This window comes from Bos grunniens, chromosome 7 (genome assembly GCF_055505025.1).
Source record: "Bos grunniens cultivar Pamir isolate PY7600 chromosome 7, Bosgru_T2T1.0, whole genome shotgun sequence".
Taxonomy (NCBI): Eukaryota; Metazoa; Chordata; class Mammalia; order Artiodactyla; family Bovidae; genus Bos; species Bos grunniens.
Window position 1 is genome coordinate 65,119,606 of NC_141171.1, and position 16,886 is coordinate 65,136,491.

The 16,886-nt window shown below is 42.0% G+C and overlaps 1 long non-coding RNA gene across 16 annotated transcripts in view; it reads right to left on the reverse strand.

Moving 5' to 3' along the window:
* The window catches only part of LOC147369719 (uncharacterized), a 355,762-nt gene that overhangs the window by 304,424 nt on the left and 34,452 nt on the right, over positions 1–16,886 (reverse strand). For 13 of the 16 annotated variants that reach the window (XR_015167808.1, XR_015167817.1, XR_015167814.1 and 10 more), the window contains exon 2: positions 14,259–14,321. The exons of the other annotated variants lie outside the window; for them this stretch is intronic. This is a non-coding gene — a long non-coding RNA (uncharacterized LOC147369719). The remainder of the gene's footprint in view (positions 1–14,258; positions 14,322–16,886) is intronic. 16 annotated transcript variants of the gene reach the window in all.

A 16,886-nucleotide genomic window follows, 5' to 3' on the forward strand; every position in this document is an offset into this window, starting at 1 on the left:
CCCATGGGACTCCTCCATTTGGATCAATAACATTGTAGCATGAATTGATAAAGCTGTCCAAAAGTTAATATTCATGTCTAGGAATGCCATGAACCTTTACACTGTCTTCCCACCCATAACCTCCTCTGCAAGTCAAACAGTATTACTGATATTCACATCTACAAATTAGAATGCTAGGGCTCAGAGAAGTAATTGGCCAAGTTCCTACATCTAATAATTAACTTCTTGTATGAGGGTAGGAGATGGTACAGAGTTGGATTCAAACCCATAAGTTGCCATTTATGTTCTCAATACCCTTGAAAAAAAGACCTGAACTCCTGAGTTTCATTTCTGCATCTGTAAAATAGAGATAACACCTTCTCTTTGATAGGATTTTTATCAAGAAAAAAGATATTATTTTGAAAGCAACTAACACTGCCTGGAGCATAATAAGTACTCAATACACAGTCACTATTATGATCAGGATGTACTAAGTGTAGTCAATAAGAACATAGCTTGGTTCGATGCATGATGCTGGATGCTTGGGGCTGGTGCACTGGGACGGCCCAGAGGGATGGTATGGGGAGGGAGGAGGGAGGAGGGTTCGGGATGGGGAACACATGTATACCTGTGGCGGATTCATTTTGATATTTGGCAAAACTAATACAATTATGTAAAGTTTAAAAATAAAATAAAATTAGAAGAAAAAAAAAAGAACATAGCTTGGGAGTCAGAAGGCCTAGATTTAAATCCCAGCTCTGCCATTTACAAACAATTTGACCTTGGACAATTTACATAACTTTTCCAAGCTTCAATTTATTTACTTAAAACGGAGATGAAAGAGTCATCTATGATAGAGTCGCTTCTATTGGACTAGCTCTCCTGCCAAATACAACTATAAAAGCTGCACAAAATATGTAAAAAATGTTTGAAGCCTAGTAGAACAATCAGCACAGACAGAAATGGAGGTGGGGGAGATTATGATTTTGGAGAGATTTTAGAAAGGGGCTAAGCATTCTGGCTTTTTTCCCCCCTCTGAGAGCATTTTCCAAATTGTAACGCAGGTAAATGGGCTCCATAGGTGGCTCAGTGGTAAAGAATCCAACTGCCACACAGAAGACATATTTAGAGGAGACGTATTTAGAGGGTTCGATCCCTGGGTCGGGCAGATTCCCTGGGGAAGGAAATGTCAACCCACTCCAGTACTCTTGCCTGGAAATCCCATGGACAGAGGAACCTGGTGGGTTACAGTTCATGGGGTCACAAAAGAGTCACACAACTTAGAGACTAAACAACAATAACAAGTTCAGGTAAATAAAGCTCAAAACAAATGGCAGCCTTGCTGGTTGGATAGACGAAAGTTAGTATTCAGGACTGACAGAGCAGCTAGGACTTGAGGGCAAAATCACAGAGAAAACAGAACCTGGACACTGGGCACATATTCCTCTCAAATCACTGATCACATTATAAGATGTATTACGCAAGGAAAGACCCTAAGATACCCAGTGGGGCGGGGGTGAAGCAACTGGACACTTCAAAATCTGAGCAATTATTTCACGCCATCGTATGGTGCTGAGAAGGTGGAGTTTGAAGTTTAAATGTCATCAAAACTCATAAGGTAAAAATCATAAGGTAACATGAGTGTCATATCCTACAAGTAAGTATCACACTCCAGGAGTAAGGACAAAACGGAAAGAAGCCACCCATTAGAAAGCCTATAACAAGATCAAGTTGACTCGTCTATATTCTATCTGCTTGTGAGGAGAAAAATTGACCTCTTTGAAGAAAAATAACTTCATCTAGAACTTTTACATTTTTTATACATAACATCCATAATACAAGAAAAAAAGGTATAAGCAAGCTAAAAAATTTTTAAAAACCAAATGACTAAAAATCAAAAGAAATGGGTTTCACTAGAAATAGATCCACAGATGAGTGAGCTAGTAATGGTATAAAACAGGAACTTCAAAATAACTATGATTAGTATTAGTTTGAGCAAACTCCAGGTGACAGCAAAGGACAGGGAAGCCTGGCATGCTGCAGTCCACGGGGTCGCCAAGAGTCAGACATGACTTAGCAACTGAACGACAATAACAATGATTAGTATGCTCAAATGATAAATAAAAATACAGATATTTTAAAAGACCTGGAATCTATTTTTTAAATTAAATGAAACTTTTAGAACTGAAAAACACCATAACTAGTATTAGAATTTGAAACAAAAGATTTAGTAGAAGATTAAAAAGGGGACACCAGAGGATTGGTGGGTTATTTTGTGTTTAAAAAATATATTTTAAAAAAATGTTTTAAAAAATTTTCTTGGCTTAAAGGAAAGTCAAATGTGTGTAAATTTAAAATATATAGTAACAGCACAAAAGGTAAATGGGGTTAAACTGTTGTTAGATCCCTGCATCACTTGGGAAGTGGTTAATGCACTAATCTAGGAGAGTCTGATAAATCCAGTCCTGGAAAATCATTAAAGGAATAATAAGATAATGTCTATTTTTAAAGTAAACAGAATAGAAAAAAATGTAATAATGAAAATAATCAATTCATCCAAAAAAGAAACAAAGAAAAAAGAAAACAGCAAGGAGAGGGTGTGGCGAAAAGGGAACTCTCTTACACTGTTGGTGGAAATGCAAACTAGTATAGCCAATATAGAGAACAGTGTGAAGATTCCTTTAAAAAACTGGAAATAGAACTGCCATATGACCCAGCAATCCCACTGCTGGGCACACACACCAAAGAAACCAGAACTGAAAGAGATATGTGTACCCCAATGTCCATTGCAGCACTGTTTACAATAGCTAGGACATGGAAGCAACCTAGATGTCCATCAGCAGATGAATGGATAAGAAAGTTGTGGTATGTATACACAATGGAGTATTACTCAGCTATAAAAAAATTAATTTGAATCACTTTTAATGAGGTAGATGAAACTGGAGCCTATTATACAGAGTGAAATAAGTCAGAAAGAAAAACACCAATACAGTATATTAACGCATATATATGGAGTTTAGAAAGATGGTAATGATGACCCTGTATGCGAGACAGTAAAAGAGACACAGATGTAAAGAACAGACTTTTGGACTCTGTGGGAGAAAGCAATGGTGGGATGATTTGAGAGAATCACATTGAAACATGTGTATTACCATATGTGAAATAGATCACCAGTCCAAGTTTGATACATGAAACAGGGCACTCAAACCCAGTGCACTGGGACAACCCTGAGGGATGGGGTGGGGAGGGAGGTAGGAGAGGGGTTCAGGATGGGGACACATGTGCACCCATGGCTGATTCATGTCAATGTACGGCAAAAACCACTGCAATATTGTAAAGTAATTAGCCTCCAATTAAAATAAATTAATTTATTTTAAAAAATCAGCAAGATCATATAACTAAACTCAATTATCTCAGTAATTAAAAGTAAACTGACTAAACATTTCAACTGACATATACACACAGCTGCTGCTGCTGCTGCTGCTGTGTCGCTTCAGTCGTGTCCGACTCTGTGCGACCCCATGGACTGCAGCCTACCAGGCTTCTCTTTCCATGGGATTTTCCAGGCAACAGTACTGGAGTGGGGTGCCATTGCCTTCTCCATATACACACTACTATATATATAATAGATAACTAATAAGACCTCCTATATAGCACAGGTAACTCTACTCAGTACTTGTAATGGCCTATATGGGAAAATAATTTTAAAATGAATGAATATGTGTATAGGTATAACTGATACACTTTGCTGTACAGCAGAAACACAACTTTGTAAATCAACTATACCCAATAAAAAGCTTTTTAAAAGACAATGACTGACAGACATTTTTTTTTAAACAAAATCTAATTTTATGCTCTTTATAAGATATATTCTTTAACTATAAGGACAGAAAAGATTGAAAGTAGAGAGTGCATAAAATATGTCTTCAAAATAGATTAAAGCTGATAAACTAAAAGAAAAGATAAAAATCTACAATAATAGTTGGAAATGTAAGCCCACCTTTCTCAGAAACTGAAAAAATATTGATGATCAGGAAGTTTATAGATAGGAAAAGGAGTACATCAAGGCCAAATATTGTCACCCTGCTTATTTAACTTATATGCAGCGTACATCATGAGAAACGCAGGGCTGGAAGAAACGCAGGGCTGGAAGAAACACAAGCTGGAATTAAGATTGCTGGGAAAAATATCAATAACCTCAGACATGCAGATAACACCACCATTATGGCAGAAAGTGAAGAGGAACTCAAAAGCCTCTTGATGAAAGTGAAAGTGGAGAGTGAAAAAGTTGGCTTAAAGCTCAACATTCAGAAAACGAAGATCATGGCATCTGGTCCCATCACTTCATGGGAAATAGATGGGGAAACAGTGGAAACAGTGTCAGACTTTATTTTCCTGGGCTCCAAAATCACTGCAGATGGTGACTGCAGCCATGAAATTAAAAGACGCTTACTCCTTGGAAGGAAAGTTATGACCAACCTAGATAGCATATTCAAAAGCAGAGACATTACTTTGCCAACAAAGGTTCGTCTAGTCAAGGCTATGGTTTTTCCTGTAGTCACATACGGATGTGAGAGTTGGACTGTGAAGAAGGCTGAGCGCCGAAGAATTGATGCTTTTGAACTGTGGTATTGGAGAAGACTCTTGAGAGTCCCTTGGACTGCAAGGAGATCCAACCAGTCCATTCTGAAGGAGATCAGCCCTGGGATTTCTTTGGAAGGAATGATGTTAAAGCTGAAACTCCAGTACTTTGGCCACCTCATGTGAAGAGTTGACTCATTGGAAAAGACTCTGATGCTGGGAGGGATTGGGGGCAGGAGGAGAAGGGGACGACAGGATGAGATGGCTGGATGGCATCACTGACTCGATGGACGTGAGTCTGGGTGAACTCCGGGAGTTGGTGATGGACAGGGAGGCGTGCTGTGATTCATGCGGTCGCAAAGAGTCGGACACGACTGAGCTTTTGAACTATGGTGTTGGAGAAGACTATTCAGAGTCCCTTGGACTGCAAGGAGATCCAACCAGTCCATTCTAAAGGAGATCAGTCCTGAATATTCATTGGAAGGACTGATGCTGAAGCTGAAACTCCAATACTTGGGCCACCTGATGCAAAAAGTCAACTCATTAGAAAAGGCCCTGATGCTGGGAAACATTGAAGGCAGGAGGAGAAGGGGACAACAGAGGATGAGATGGTTGGATGGCATCACTGACTCAATGAACATGAGCAAGCTATGGGAGCTGGTGAAGAACAGGGAAGCCTGGTGTGCTGCAGTGCATCGAGTCAGTAATGCCATCCAATCATCTCGTCCTCTGTCATCCCCTTCTCCTCCCACCTTCAATCTTTCCCACCATCAGGGTCTTTTCCAGTCAGCTCTTCACATCAGGTGGCCAAAGTACTGGAGTTTCAGCTTCAGCATCAGTCCTTCCAATGAATATTCAGGACTGATTTCCTTTAGGGAGGACTAGTTGGATCTCCTTGCAGTCCAGGGGACTCTCAAGAGTCTTCTCCAACACCACAGTTCAAAAGCATCAGTTTTTTGACACTCAGCATTCCTTATAGTCCAACTAGACAGACTCAAAACAATGAGCATTCTGTTACAGAGAGGAAGAGCTCTATTCTTCAAAAAAGTCAACACTGTGCAAGATAAGGAAAAGGTGAGAAACACCATGAAGTATTTAGAGATAAAAGTACATGGTGCACTTCACTTATTTTCAAATAGTTTGTGAAAAATATACCTATAGAGACAAACAGAGAGAGACAGAGAGAGTTGTGGGGCCACACAAAGCAAGAGAAGGATAAAGCAAATAAAGAAATGTTAATTAATAAATCAAATAAAGGTATAGTAGAAAGTCTTTATACTATATTTGCATGTTTTCTGTAAGTTCAAAATCGTTTCCATAGAAAAAGAAGAAAAGAGAATTCCCTGATGGTGCAGCGGTTAGGACCACACTAACTGCCAAGGGCAGGGGTTCCATCAGTAGTCAGGGAACTAAGATCTCACAACTACTCACAATGGCCAAAATAATAATAATAATAATAAGGAAAAAACTGTAATGCTTGTTTACAACCTAGCTGTGCCTCTTTAAACTTCTGTGATCATGAGAATCACTGAAGACTCGGCAAAATACAGATTTCTGGGCCCATGTTGTCTTCACTTCCTCCACATAACTTCCTATGCGGTTTCCTGCTCCCTCAACCAGCCCCGCATTCTCAAGGCTCTGGACCTGTTCTCCCCGCTTGTTTCCACTTGCTGAATCATCCTGCCCTCCTTCCCATCCTGACAGCTCTGTGAAAGGATTTCACCAATGTACACAGGCAATAAAGGTCTGGCCCTTTAAGGAAACCAGAGGGAAAACAGGACATTTTTTCTCTGGAGAAAAGAGCCCTGAGTCAGTGAGATAAGAATAGCCAGAAGAGTAATTCTACTTCTAGGAATGCATCTCTGGGTAATAATCAGAGGAGGACACAAAAGATTTTGTGCACTGGCATTCCTTACTGTATAATTTATAACAGCAAAATACTCAAACCATTAATGCCCAACAACAGCAGACTAAACATTATTCCATTATACAGAAGTACCATGGTTTATAACATTTCAACAGTGAAATCCATATATTCAAAGACTTTCTGATGATATGGGAGAAATCGTCAAGGATGTAGTAGACACCTTGATTTTCTTTCCACCATCCTGCTCAACTTTCCTGTTTTGCATGGCTAAAAAACATTTGAAGAAATTGAACCTATCTGCAAACAAAGACTTTAATTTTTCTAAGCCAGTGATTCTCAAAGTGTGGTCTCTGGACCTGCGACATTAGCATCACCTGGAAGCTTGCTGGAAATGCCAATTAACAGGCACCATCTTGATCTACTGAGTCAGAAACACTGGAGGCAAAACCCCAAATCTGAGTTTTAACAAGCCCTTGAGGGGATTCAGATGCACACCCAAACTGAAGACCCACTGAACTGGGCCAATCATGGTGGACTGATCTCCCTTTAGTCTGGATTTAGGAAAAAGACACACTGTTCAATTGGGGCCAATGATATGCAAAGGGAAGTTTGCTGGGAGCTTCTGGGAAGGGCTCTCCACACTTACAGTAGTCTGTAAGAAGAGCTTGCCCCTTTTTGCCTGGACTTTGTGAGTACAGATGTCATGTCTGGGGTTGCAAAAGCTACGGTGCTTCATAGTTGAAAGATAAGAGAATAGGGCTGAGAGAATCACACAAAATGGAGGCAGAGCCACTGGATTAAAGTAATCCTTAATTCTCTTCTACCTCTGGATTTTCAGTTATTTGTGCTGATCTATTTCCTCACTTTACAAGCCAGTTTGAGTTATTTTGTTACTTGAAGCCAAAAACTCCCATCTAATAATGATATGATCCTAAGTTTGAAACACACGTATGTAGACTCATGGGGGAAAAAAGAGTAGCACAAAATATATTTAACATATAAATCCTTGTCTTGTCTTGGTGGAAGTCTTATAGGCTTGTTTTCTGCCTATTTTTCTAAATTTTATACTGAGAATGGCTTTTATCATCAGAATGTATCTTAAAATAATAGTTAAAGGAGGTTATTCGAACACGCTCTTTTAAAAAGAAAGTGAAGAACCACAAAAACACAGAAGACACCATGAAGACAATTGGTATGGGACCCTGGGCAGATGGTATAAACCAAAGGAACCAAGAACACAGAGTGCTCAGAATTAGTAGCAGTGAGGTGTTAAGGAGATAATTAACACTTATATTCTAAATAGCAGCTGAATATAAATGAGAACAGATGGGGCTCAATAGCTATGAAAAGACCTAGGGCAGCACAAAGATGGAAGCAAAGATAAACAAGCAAATATTTAGAGGAAAGATACTTATAATTAGTAACACAATGTTCAATTTGTAGTGGGGTTTCATTTCCTCTAACCCTTGCTCCAATCAGTTACTCCAGGGTTCTTGACAAGAAGGTCAAGAATAAAGCCTGGTACACGTGACTTCTTTACACCTAACAGGTATTACATGGTTACTTTTGTCAAATGCTTAAGTATATTACCTCACTTAATCCTCTTTGAGGCCAGTACTATTACTAGTCCTATTGTACCGATTACGTTGCTGACACTCAAGAGTAGCTAGTACCTGATTTAAATTTACATAGATGGAAAACGAGGAAGTTACAGTTGGAACTGTTCTGACTCCAGAACCTGCCTGCCTACTACTGTCCATGCTGTCAGGACAGCCAACAAATGTTTTTGGAAAAATAAATGTCACTGTACACATCACCTGGTTTTCTGTGTGCTGCTGTCAAAATAAATGTTTTAAACTTTAACCATAAGGTAATATATAGAGTCCTGTAATACCTTCTTAATCTTTGTTATCCATAAAGTCTAGGCACTGTTGATAAATGCTTAGAGATAAATGAAGTATTGAATAGGTATCCCTGACGAAAGGGCTTCCCTGGTGGCTCAGAGGTAAAGAATCCACTTGCCAATGTAGGAGACGCAGGAGATGTGGGTTTGAAGCCCTGGCCAGGAAGATTCTCTGGAGAAGGAAATGGCACAAGAATGCATTATTTTTGCCTGGAGAATCCCATGGACGGAGGAGCCTGGAGGGCTACAGTCCATGAGGTCACAAAGAGTCAACTTCGTGACTACACACAAACACACATCTCTGATGAAAGGCAAGTGAGAGTCTCTCAGAGGACAGAAGAAAGAAGGAAACTTGGGACTTGGAGCTCTGGACAGATGGTAAGTTAGATAAATTTGTTTTCAAGGTTCAAAATTAGTGAGCCCCAGTGAGCAATCACCTATCACTGATAGCATGATGAGAATTGCCTAGAAGAGATTTAAAGAATCTCAGCCTACAACTTAAGGCTTGTTTATTGATGAATATTACCTAAAGGAATAAATTGAACCAGACCAAGAGAAGCTGGGGGTAAAAATAGTATCTTCTCAGGAAAGCGGCTTAAGAAACAATGAGGGTGGGGTAGACAGACACATTATGAACCTCTTCTCTGCTTCAGTGCAGTTGCCTCCAGGGCAGCTCCTGTCCAAGAGGACAGATTTTGAATGTGCTCAAGACGAAATGCAAAGAATCCAGAGAAAAAGAAGTGATGCATTCTGGTGACCACACCAAGCTCAGAAGGAACTACTTGCATCCTGAATCCCATCTCTTTATTTCTCATCAGATTCGGCTGCCTTCTGCCAGTATACCTCCAGCCTGGAGGACAGCCAGGGAGGAAAGCGTGGTCAGAGAAGGCTTTAAATTCCCACTGAGCTACCCTCACGAGGCAACACGCTGACTCAGAGCACTACGGGGTCCCCTGGCTCCAGCAAAGATGGAGCTTGGAACAATATCCACTATAATTGTCACTGAAAGCTACTTGTAGACAGAGCTTGTTCTTGGCTGAGACATGCAGAGAAGAAGGAACAGGGTGGAGAAGAACTCCATTTGCAGGGAAATAAAAATGTGGCATCAGGACCCTGGAAGCCAGCTGGCTTTTAAACAATTAAGCTCACTTAGAAAAACAGAAGTTACCACTTCCTATGCTTTCTACATTACGACTCGAGCTGGGGGTGCTGAGTTTTCCATTTGGCACTGGATTTGGATCTAATGAACACATTTGAAGACATTCTTTTTCACTTAGGAAATTTTGTGATCAAGAGGCCTCCATAAAATGTAGGGGGACAAATGGACAATCTCATCCAATGCAGAAGACGAAGTTCAATCTGCTCAGATCAGACTCACATCTGATCTAAAAACCCAGATGAGAGTGTGGGTGTATATTCCCACTGGGTATAGATGTATACTCACCACTGAGCCTAACTCAGAGTAGATGATGAATGCGTGAATACTAACTTCCAAAGGAGTACCTTAGAATCTCAGAATGGAAAACATTAACTGAGAAAACATCCACTCCTGCCTCCAAAAAATCAGAGACCTCCTTTGACAACATTCCGGGCAAGAATACATCCCGTCAACCAATTCACTCTTCCCCTACCTCACTCTAGGAAATCTACCTCATTTTTAAAATACTACACTGTTTTGTCCACCCTTGCACTGAACAAGAATCTTCCTTCCTTCCTGAAAATTAGAGCAATTGATCTCATTCTATTATTTGGGATCCCCCAAAATTAAGCCTGATAGCTCAGTTAGTAAAGAATCCACCTGCAATGCAGGAGACCCCAGTTCAATTCCTGGGTTGGGAAGATCTGCTGGAGAAGGGACAGGCTACCCACTCCAGTATTTTGGCCTGGAGAATTCCATGAACTGTATAGTCCATGGGGTTGCAAAAAGTCAGACACAACTGAGCAACCTGCACTCACTCACTCAAAATTCAGCCAAAATATTTTAATAAGATAAGCCTCTGAATATCTAACTGTCTTTGCTCTACTTCAGGTTCAATATACCGTCTCTTTAACAACATTCAGTATTTTTGCCAAGTTCCCAGACCATTGAAACTCCAACATTCTTCAAAGTGTGACCTAAGGAACATTTGTCTCCAATGTCATTCAGCCAGTGGAGCATGCAGCAAGACTTTCTGATCCCTGGACTGAAGAGCTGATTGATATGCGTGCGTGTGTGCTAAGTCGCTTTAGTGGTGTCCGACTCTGTGCAACCCCATGGACTATAGACTGCCAGGCTCCTCTGTCCATGGGATTCTCCAGGCATGAATACTGGAGGGGGTTGCCAGACCCTCCTCCTCCTCCAGGGGATCTTCCTGACCCAGGGATCAAACCCACATCTCTTGTATTTCCTGCACCAGCAGGTGGATTCTTCACCACAGTGCACCTGGGAAACTCCTACATACACATGTATCCCCTCCCTTTGGATTTCCTTCCCATTCAGGTCACCACCATGCATTAAGCAGAGCTCCCTGCTGCAGGCACCAGTTTCTCCCTTCAGGGCCTTTAATACCTGACTTGAGGCCTCTTGTTTAGAGTGGATTAGTGGAACAAGCAAGAACCTGGACCTCAGAACTTGATTCTAGTCTCAGCTCTGCCACTGATTTTCTTTGTGACTTTAATTTTCTCATATGTTCATTCGAAAAAAAAAAAAAAGGCAGTCTAGTCTCTAAGACCTCCTTTGGCACATTCGTTGTTGTTGTTTGCTTTTTTGTTTTGTTTCTTTGTTTTTTACTGTCTTAGTAATGTGATGTTTAATCTTCATTGCCCACCACACTACAAAATATACACATCACATTCTTCCAATTCTCAGAGCTCAAGACGGAGGCCCATTATGCTTTTCTGGTCTTTACCAATGAAAAGAGATGTTGAGGATGTTGTTGATAATGGTTAAGAAGCTGATTGAGCTGGTTAACAACTTCATCAGCACTGGCCACTGTCCTGGGTCTTTGTGAAGTTTATCTTAGTCTTGTTGATAACCACACACTGTAAATAACATCATCACCCCATTTCAGAGATGAAGAAATGGTCACTTGGCCAATGCCCAATGCTAGAACAGAAAGGGGTAGGATCTGGTGCCAAGTGTCTCTTTCTCCACACCAAGAGTCCTTTTCCCCAAAGGTGACTTCAACCTGCTGCTGCCCTCAACCCTGGGTTGACCCAAATGTTGGCAAGTAGGAGCAGCCATATTTTGGACAGCCTGGTTCTTTTGCCCAGCTGCCCATCCCTCCCTGATCTACCACATTCTATGTGCTCATCCATACAGTTACCATATCTATAAGTGTTTTCAGGTGGGAAATGAAATCTCTTCCAGGAACAGGATGCCCCCACCCCCTCATTGATTGTCAGGTATACTTGATTGTTCTTCTCCCTTCCCACTGTTTTGCTCTGTTCAGGCTATCACAAAAATACCCTAGACTGCGTGGCCTAAAAAACAAACATTTATTACTTACAGTGCTGGAGGCTGATTAAGTTCAAGATCAAGGTGCCAACAGATTTGGTGTCTGTTGAATCCTCTCCCTGGTTCACAGATGGCCATCTTCTCTCTTTGTCCTCACATGATAACAGGGACAAGGGATCTTTCTGAAGTCTCTCTCTTTTTTTTTTTTTTCAGTTGCCCTGGGACTTTGTTGCACTGCATGGGCTCTATAGTTGTGGTACACAGCCCCACAGCATGTGAGACCCTAGTTTCCTGACCAGGAATTGAACCTGCATCCTCCGCATTGCAAGGCGGACTCCTCACCACTGAACCACCAGGGAACATCTTCTGAGGTCTCTTGTAAGGGCACCAACCTCATTCAAGAGGGATCCACCTTCATGATGCAATAACTTCCCAAAGACACTCTCCCGCCTTATACAAGCCTAATACCGCCTATTGTTAGGTTAGGATTTTAACATATGAATTCTGAGGAGACACAAACATTCAGTCTATGGCGCCTACACAGATATCCTTCTGATATCTTTCAGAGCCTGGAGACACCCTTTCCTTCAGCTACAATGTCCAGTTCATCACTAAGTCCTAGTGTTTCTGCCTCTAAACACATAGCTGACATGCATCCTCTCAGCCATCACTAAGTACCATGGTAGCTCCTCGCTGGTCCTCCCATCATTCCCTTTCCACCATACAATCCACTGTCCACACATCACTAAGTGCTGTTTTTAAAACTTAAATCATACCACCAAACCCATTAGAATCCTCCAATGACCTACTCCTGCAGTCTACATAAAATCCAAACCCCCTTCCTTAGTTTGCCAGGCCTTTCAGAGCTGGCCCTGCCTTCCTCTTCATGAGATCTTTCACCATGCTCTCTCCCTTGCTCGATAAGCCTCTGCCTCTGTCCATCCAACACACACCTAAATGTCTTTGGTCTTCTCCCAATCCTTTGCCTGGCATAGTTCCTACTCTTTTAGATTTAGGTTCAAATATCACCACCACGAGAAGCCTTTCCTGACTATCTAAAGAAAAGCCAGTTAATCCCAGCCTCCTCTTTATCCTTGCCCCATACACCAAGAGTTCTCACAACCATTTCTCCTCGTTTACTTCTATAAAAACTCTTGTCACCCTATAATGATCCTGTTGGTTTATTTTTGTCACCAATCTACTCTACTAGCAAAGGTTTCATGTGAGTAGAAACCTGGTACATCATTCAGTCCCCAGAGCTTTAAAGAGCGTCTGACAAAGAGCAGACACTTAATCATTTTCGGTCAATTGAATAGTAGGTGAAGGAATGCATTCAATATGGCCACTCATTTCTACTTCTTCTAATACTTGTGTGGGGACAGGGGAGGGAAGGGCAGAAATGGGAAAACAAAGGACATTAATGAGTGATTACCTCTGTGATGTTAAGATTTTAGGAAAATTCGACAAGGAGGAGTGATCAACCCTCAAAGTTGTACTCAACATAAAAAAGAAAGTTCTAGGGCTTCCCTGGTGGCTCAGTGGTAAAGAATCCAGCTGCCAACACAGGAGACATGGGTTCAGTCCCTATCCTGGAAGACCCCATATACCACGGGGCAACGAAGACCGTGCGCCACAACCACTGAGCCTGCACTTTCTAGCCCGCACACCCGAGAGCTCAAGCTCCACAAGAGAAGCCACCACAGTGAGACGCCCACACGCCACAAGCAGAGAGTGGCCTCCACTCTCCACAACTAGAGAAAAGCCCCCTGCAGCAACAAAGACCCAGCACAGCCATACATACATAAATAAAATTATTTTTTAAAAAAGAAAGCTCTAAATTTCCAATAGCCAGAGGTGTCCAACCAAGACACAGGCTGCTCTGCAGGCGCGTTCCTCCTTAGCCTGTGATAAGGAGCTTCCTGCCACCAGCAGGGCTATTGCAGAGGGGATGGATGCCTCCTGAGGGAGCCCGGACTGCATGTCTTTAACTGATGCACTTGTCACTGGAGTGGCACCGAGCCAGCAAGCATGGGAGCACTAAGACTCCGGTGCGGTGCTTCCTCCTCCAGTAAATACACGCCATACGTTCAATTACTCTCTCCGCCCCAGAACTGTCTCTTAGTGCCCTCAGCAATGAGATCCTGCTAATTGAAAACACTTCTCTCTATCTGCTTGAGAGGATTGGACTAAACTAGGCTACTGAAATGTAGTCCATGGGGCAGGAGCCTAACTGGGGCAGGGCAGACACATGGCAGCAAAAGCACAGACGGTCTGGGGCTGGGGGATGAGGGCTGTGCTTCATTTCAGTTGCTGCTTCGGAGTGGCTGGAGCTTCCAGTCTTTGGAGACTGTGCTTTACCTGGAAATGAGTCTGCCTGAATGGGGGGTAACTTTTTCTTCCTTTACCTTGGAATGACTCATTCCAGTGCAACAGTAGTGATAAAAATAGGGCTGTTCCACCTGCTCGTAAGCACCAGATTTTGACCCACCTACCTTGCTTCTTAAAGCGGCATCCATCAGCATGTGAGGTATAGATGGTAATAGATGGTAAAACACCTAGGCCAGATAAGAGAAACACACACTGAAGTCAAGGCCACAGCAGCAACACTGGCAGCAAACAGCAGCAGAAAACAATGGCAGCAGTGGCAGCTAGTATTTATTGTCACCCTGTGTCAGGCTTCATACTAACTGCCCTGTGAGCATGGTCTCCATTCATATTCATGACAATTATAAAAACTAAAGTGACTCCATTTTACAGACCAGGAAACTGAGGCCCAAGAGTTAAGAGGCTTACCCAGGATCACAAAGCTAGCAAGTGACAGAGAAGGATGGGCCAGTGGTCTGCCTCCAGAACCAACAGTCTGAGCACCAAGCCATCCCCTAGGTCTGCTGGGGCTACTCTTCTTGAGGTCTGGCTCTTCTCATCAGGCTTTTTGAATAAAGTCCAAGCTCCAGAATATAGGCACAGATTCCTTGATAAAAAAGATAAATCCTGGGAAATAACATCTCCTGGTGATGTGGGATGATCTCTCTTCCTGTCATTTATCATAATTTCTTCCCAAAACCAACTGTAATGGTCAACTTCATATATGAACTTGCTGTGGCCACAGTACCAGTATCAGTTTAAATATGATTCTAGATGTTTATGTGACAGTATTTATGGCTGAGATTTACATTTAAATTGGTGGATTTTGTGTAAAGCAGATTGAGTTTCATTATGTGGGTGGAAAAGTTGAAGTCCTGAACAGAACAATAGACTGATCTCCCCTTAGCAAAAGGAATTCTTTCAGCAGACAACCTTCAGACTTCATCTGTGTTGTAGACTGAATGGTTGTGACACCCTCTATAAAAAAAAAATTCTTATCTTGAATCTCTATCCCCCAGTGAGGTAATGTTAAGGTTGGGCTTTGGGGAGGTAATTAGGATTATATGAGGTTAAGAGAATGCAGTCATGAAATTAAAAGACACTTGCTCCTTGGAATAAATGTTATGACCAACCTAGACATCATATTAAAAAGCAGAGACATTACTTTGCCAACAAAGGTCCGTCTAGTCAAGGCTATGGTTTTTCCAGTGGTCATGTATGGATGTGAGAGTTGGACTATAAAGAAAGCTGAGTGCCAAAGAATTGATGCTTTTGAATTTTTATTTTGGAGAAGACTCTTAAGAGTCCCTTGGATTGCAAGGAGATCCAACCAGTCCATCCTAAAGGAAATCAGTCCTGGGTGTTCATTGAAAGGACTGATGTTGAAGCTGAAACTCCAAGACTTTGGCTGCCTGATGTGAAGAACTGACTCATTGGAAAAGACCCTGACACTGGGAAAGACTGAAGGCAGGAGGAGAAGGGGACGACAGAGGATGAGATGGTTGGATGGCATCACTGACTCGATGGACATGAGTTTGAGCAAGCTCCAGGAGTTGGTGATGGACAGGGAAGCCTGGCATGCTTCAGTCCATGGGGTCACAAAGAGTCGGCTGAGCAACTGAACTGAACTGAACTGAGGTCAAGAGGATAGCATCCTCATGAATGGGATTAGTGACCTTATAAGAGTCATGAGAGCATTTGCTTCTTCTCTTTCTGCTCCATAGGGATGTGAGAATGTGAGAATACAACAGAGGATAGTAGTCAGCAAAAAAGAAAGGAACCCTTAACAGAACTTGACCATGATGGCAGCCTGATCTGGCATTTCTAGCCTCCAGAACTGTCAGGGATAAATTTCTCTTACTCATAAACCACCCAATATGTAGCATTCCTTTTATATGTTAAGGTTTTGTTCTTTTTTTAATGTGGACAATTTTTAAAGTCTTTATTGACTCTGTTACAATATTGCTTCTGCTTTATGTTTTGTTTTTTTGGCCTTGAGGCATGTGGGATCTTACCTCCCTAACCAGGGATCAAACCCACACCCCTCTGAAATGGAAGGTGAATTCTTAACCACAGAACTACCAGGGAATTCCCTATGGCATTCAGTGAGAGCAGCCCAGGCTGACTAAGACAATCTTTGACACTGATCTTCCTGAAGCACCAGGAGACTGCCTTTAGTCTTCAACTGCAACTCTTTCCTGAGTCTCCATCTGCCAGTCTCCACATCAGATTTTGAACTTGCCAAGTCTCCACAATCACACAAGCCAAGTTCCTAAAATAAAATTCTTTGTGTGCATGTATGTGTGTGTGGGTCTTGATAGACAGATAAAAATATACATCCTATTGATTTTGTCTCTCTCAAGACTCCTAATACACCAACCTAACTTCCTGACTGCAGAACAATTCCCACATTTCATCCAACAACTTCTCAACAGTTCAATCATTTATTCACTTATACCCACCATGCATTGGGTCTTGCAGGACCACACTTCTCAAACTGAAATGTGCCAGGAATCACCCACAGGACCTGCATAGACCCAAATGCAGCCGGTCTCTGCCATGCCCTAAGATAATGCTGATATGTTGATTCATTAACCACACTTTGAGTAGCAACACTGTAGAGACACAAGCAAATAAGATGCCAGAGCGTGTCCAGGAATGTTCTCAATCTACCACTAAGGCTGCTGCTGCTGCTGCTAAGTCACTTCAATCATGTCCGACTCTGTGCGACACCATAGACGGCAGCCCACCAGGCT